The sequence below is a fragment of the Nicotiana attenuata genome, chromosome 1 (genome assembly GCF_001879085.1).
Source record: "Nicotiana attenuata strain UT chromosome 1, NIATTr2, whole genome shotgun sequence".
Lineage (NCBI taxonomy): Eukaryota > Viridiplantae > Streptophyta > Magnoliopsida > Solanales > Solanaceae > Nicotiana > Nicotiana attenuata.
Genome location: NC_031989.1, coordinates 101,573,027 through 101,578,818, shown reverse-complemented (window position 1 = coordinate 101,578,818; position 5,792 = coordinate 101,573,027).

The window sequence follows — 5,792 nt, the reverse complement described above, 5'->3', positions numbered from 1 at the left end:
CCAGAATCAGAAATGCAGTTGGTATTCAGGAAATAACTAGTTGNTTTGGAATCTGAAAGTTATTATTAAAAAATGACAAAGAAAAGAAAGAAAAAAAATAAAAACAAAAAAAAAGGAGAAAAGAAAAAAAAAAGCAAAAGAAAACGAAAATGAAAACAAAACAAATAGAAAAACAAAAGAATATCAAAAACAAAGTTTNTGAGAATCGGACAGTTTATACAGATCAGGCATCCAGTCCAAAAGGCATGTCATGTTTATTGATGTCTGCATGTACTCCCATATAAGTCCGTATCTCTGTTCCCTGAAAGGGACACCTCTTGTTCTAAACTCATTCTCTATTGTATTGTTTGTTTGTTTTTTTTTTGAATCCCTTTCGGTCTAACTTTGTTCCAAAAATAAGGCAAAGAAAAGTTGGCAAGACCGATTTACAGGGTTCTCGTTTGAAGCGAGCTGATATATTCAAAAGGCGCCCAGCCTCGACAAATGCATCAAGTCGACCCCGACTGTCCATGATTGGCCGATGCTTTGAAATGAAAAACTTTGAAAGAAGTCAAAAGTGAAATGCCCACAAAGGCAAAATAAAGTTGAAAAAGGTTACCGTCATGGCAAAGTTTGGAAAAGCTAAAGGTTCTTCAGAATCAGAAATGCAGTTGGTATTCAGGAAATAACTAGTTGCAGTTGAAGCCATTGAAGAAGATGAGCTGAGTCAAGGGACTGAAATAATCAAGGCCACAAACCGACCACCATTTTAAAACTAATGAATCTTTCTTTGTTTAGAACAATAACAGAACAATTTTATAAAATAGTTCGTGGAAAGACCAACACCACCAAGTGAAGTTCTCAAATCCATGATTTCCTTCCAATATGCATGTAATCATGTTATTTTTAGTTTCATTATAGGGAATAATATCAAAAACAAAGTTTCCTGAACTACGTTCGACTTGATTCCGAAAGGATACGTAGGCAGCCTCTCTAAGGTTCAGTCACACTAAAATAAAAATCCAAATTTCCCAAAAAGTGAAACTGGGTAGTATGTTTCGGCAATGGTTTTGCCTGAAAGGTTCCAAAGTTGTAATTCAATCCAAATTCTTTTTACCCAAATCCTTTCAAGTCCTTCCGATCAATCGGCGAGAATGTTTATAGAATTAGAGGATACAATCGTTTGGATCTGATACAATCAAAATGAGAGAGTCTTATTAGTGAAAACCCTCGGGCACCGTAAGGCGATGGTAAGTAGAGAAATTGAAATGAGAGAGTCTTGTTAGTGAAAACCCGCAAAGGGCACTATAAGACGATGGTGAGAAGAGAAATGAGAGAGATCAGCTAGTGAAAACCCACAAAGGGCATTGTTGATCGGAAAGAGGATTCACACAACCATGGCATTAATACAATCATGAGCAAGGTTTCGCGGTTTCAAGTTAAAATTTGTGATGAGTTTTTGAGAATCAGACCGTTTATACAGATCAGGCATCCAGTCCAAAAAGGCATGTCATGTTTATTGAAGTCTGCATGTACTCCCATATAAGTCTGTATTTCTGTTCCCTGGAAGGGACACCTCTTGTTCTAAACTCGTTCTCTATTGTATTGTTTGTTTGTTTTTTTCTTTGAATCCCTTTTGGTCTAACTTTGTTCCAAAAATAAGGCAAAGAAAAGATGGCAAGACCGATTTACAGGGTTCTCGTTTGAAGCGAGCTGATATATTCAAAAGGCGCCCAGCCTTGACAAATGCATCAAGTCGACCCCGACTGTCCATGATTGGCCGATGCTTTGGAATGAAAAACTTTGAAAGAAGTCAAAAGTGAAATGCCCACAAAGGCAAAATAAAGTTGAAAAAGGTTAAGTACCGTCATGGCAAAGTTTGGAAAAGCTAAAGGTTCTCCAGAATCAGAAATGCAGTTGGTATTCAGGAAATAACTAGTTGCAGTTGAAGTCATTGAAGAAGATGAGCTGAGTCAAGGGACTGAAATAATCAAGGCCACAAACCGACCACCATTTTAAAACTAATGAATCTTTCTTTGTTCAGAACAGGAACAGAACAATTTTAAGAAATAGTTTGTGAAAACACGAACACCACCAAGTGAAGTTCTCAAATCCTTGATTTTTTCCAATATGCACGTAATCATGTTATTTCTAGTTTCATTATAGGGGATCAACACCCTATCTTCAATACAGGGTACTACATCCCCTGGTTGCACTTCTTGTTGCAAGCATAGGGTACAACATTTCCTAGTAGCATCCCATAGTGCCACGAGCCTCATCTTATTGCCAACACAGGGTACTACATCCCCTGGTTGCACTTATTTTCTACATAGGGTACGACATCCCCTAGTAGCATTTCAGAGAGCCACGGGCCTCATCTTATTTCCAACACAAGGTACTACATCCCCTGGTTGCCTTCTTTCTTGTTAAAGGGTACGACATCCCCTACCATTATTATAAGAAAAATGTGTCTTTTTCAATTCCTTACTCTGCAATAGCAAAAATTGTTTAATGTGTTTTGAATAACTCACAAAAATTTTCTAGTGCAAACTGGGGCAGAAAATTTTTGTTCGTTTTGTTTGTTTTGTGGTGGCTTGTAGGTTTTTCTGCAAAGCACGGATTGGATGTGCAAAAAGTAAGATTCCAACTCTTTCCAGAGAAAGTGGAACGTTTGATCTCAATACCAGGCGCAACCAACTTTGGCATAATGCATGCAGAGACATATAGTCAAGATCTTTCAGTCTGTTGCATCGAGAGCATCAAGTTTCAATTCAAAGTCACTCGGAGAAGCAAGTCAAGAATCAAGACAAGACTCCAGATGGCATTTAGATAGGAATTTTGTAACTTTTAGATTTCAAGACTATGTAATTTTCTTTTCATTTTGATGTATAGTAGGAACCGCGAATCGGAACCTCGACGGAACTTCACTCGACTCTCCCTCTAAGAATACTCCATCACTCTTCTTTCACTTGAACTACACGTGACCTGATTCCCTTATAACCCGGGATATGTAGGCTGCCAAAAACCAAGGCTCGGTCACATCCTCTTCTTTTCCCTTTTAAATAATAGTGAGGCCAAAAATTAGTCACCTTATTCATTTTCTTTGCCTGAAAACTCTTCATGTTTTCAAGCAAAGAGGGGCATGCTGTGAACACCTAATTTTTTACCACACCCAAATTCTATATAATTTTAGTGTAAATATTTTTTTTTAGGTCTAATGTTGATATTTTTTAAACTTTTATCATTCTCTTAATAGGTTTATTATAAGAAATTAAAAAAAAAACCTACAAAAAATATTCACATACTTATAGTACAAATTTTATTTCTATTTTTATAGAGAAGAAGAAAATTAACAAAAAAAAAATATATTTGGTTTCATTTAATTAGAATTTTAATAATTAATTTGTGGTACCTTTTTTTTTAGTATTATTTAAAGTACATATAAATATTTATTTTTACTATATTGTAAGAAATGTTGGTTATTCTTCTTATCTTCATAATTTAATTATCTTTAAAATAAAAGACAAAAGAAAATAAAAAAATCAAAATGAACTAAAATCACGTTAAAGTGATTAAGTTTGTTATCAAATTGTTATTTAAAAATCTGATTTTTACATTTTATAAAATAAACAAATAAACAAATAAAACCACCCAACTTCCCCACTTTCCCACTTCACTCATGTCTCACCCCCACTCTCTCACATCTTGCACAAACTTTTACATATTTCCTTACCTCAATCCGATGTAAACCCACTCCTTAACACATAATAAGATAACCACCAATTCTCTTTATTAAAAAAAAAAGGAAGAGAAGATAAAAAAAGAAAGAAGGAGAAGAACGTGAAAAGTGAAAAAAAAAAAGAGAGAAAGGGAAGAAATTTAAAGAGGAGAGGATGGAGTTGAAATAGAGTTCTAAATTTTAGTCGACGTTCAGTTTATCGTTCGTGTTCCGGTTTTGCTCTAAGGTTTTAGTCTTGGTCGGGGTTACTATCTCCTCTCGCTTCTGTTTGTCGGTTGGATTTCGTCACTGCAAAATTATTCTGAGGTTTCTCTCTTACATATTGAAAAAGCTTTGCTCTACAGGTTCTCTTCTATATTATCTATTCATCTTTTACTTATTTTAAGTTCTAGTTTTGCATTTTGAAAAGTTATTTAGAGATGCATGAATTCTGTGTTGTTTGAAATATTTTAAGAGAAGGAAATCTTCTAATTTTTTTTTTTCTTTTATTATTATGTATGAAGTGTGTTTATGATTTTCTCATTAACGTTGTTTTACATCTGTTTGACACTTCAGAATTTGGTTCATTTTTGATATTGAAATATCGTTGTTAAAAAATTTTCATGGTTCATTCTATTATTTGGGTTGCCGAATTTTGTTTCCTTCTAAGTAGTTAGAATCAGTAACTTTAAGTTTTATAATAAATTGGCTACACCAACTAGTAGGTTGTCCATTTTTCTTTTTCTTCTTTTATTTTTAAGTAAAGATGCATGTCAAAAAGTTTCATTAGTCTCATTATAGATTCTTAGGTAATTAATTATGTATTTGTTTGAAAGTTCATGTACTAGTGCTAAAATGATATTTGAATTAGTTATTAGGATAAATTTGATGTTAAAATTTCAAATAACGTCATTGAGGTATCTTAAGAAATTTTCCTTAGATTTTGTGAAAAGCTTTACGTTGATTTTTTTTTTTCTTCATTTGACTTCTAAATGTTCATTTGAAGATAAGCTGGAGAATAATTTTCATCACTATTTGTTTTATTTTATAATTTACAATTGGTAAATTGTTTAAGTTAAAGGTTAAAAATAATTTTTTTTAGTTGTTTAATTCCAGAGCATATTCATTTGATATATTACTTGCATCTAACATTAATAAGTTGGCTTTTTATTATTTATCAAAATCAATGCCATGTTTAAAGATTTATATTAAGTCTAGTATATCTTTTACACATAATGAAAATTGAGGGAGCGATGCGGGATGCATATTGATTAAAACCTTTGTGAGAAATAAATAATTAGAGAGATAATAAATAATTGTGAGGGTGCGAGATGAGTTACGAATTAACTCAAGACTCATTGCGATAAGTAACAGAAAAAGCACATAAATAAATATCTCGGATCTAAAAGAGATAAAATAATTAAATATTTTAAATACGCTATTAGCCCATGTGTTCATACCCGAACCTTGGATTGATATGCTTAAATAATAAAGGGATCATGTGCGCATTCTGCGTCTTGACACCATTAAATTAAAAATAATTGTGTTATAGCCATGTGTACATTCCGTACCTTGGTTTAACATTTAATTTCAAAGAAGTACCTAGTGTGCGTACCGCATCTAGGTCAAAAATAATTAATAAAAAATATAAGAAATTAAGTGAAGTGGTAATAGACAAGCCATAAGCAATAAAAAGCGACCATGATAGAACCACGGGACTCGAGGGATGCGTTCGCGCAACTTCAACCAAACTTTCTTAATAAATCAACAAAAGCGTTATTAATCGTGGACACGTTCGCGTGACATGATTTTGACGCGCCAAAAAGAAAAGAGTATACGTACGCGTAACTCAATTCTTTAATTATGAATAATTCAAGCAATTAAAAGCGTTAAAAAGGGTAAATGCACATAGGTTTAAAAACACGTAATTAAATAATTTAAGCCAAGTATAAATTTTTAAGAGACCGTGCTAAAACCATGGAACTCGGGAGTGCCTAACACCTTCTCCTGGGTTAACAGAATTCCTTACTCGGTCTTCTGTGTTTCGCAGACTTAATCAGAGTCAATTTCCTTGAATTGGGATTTTAAAATAAAT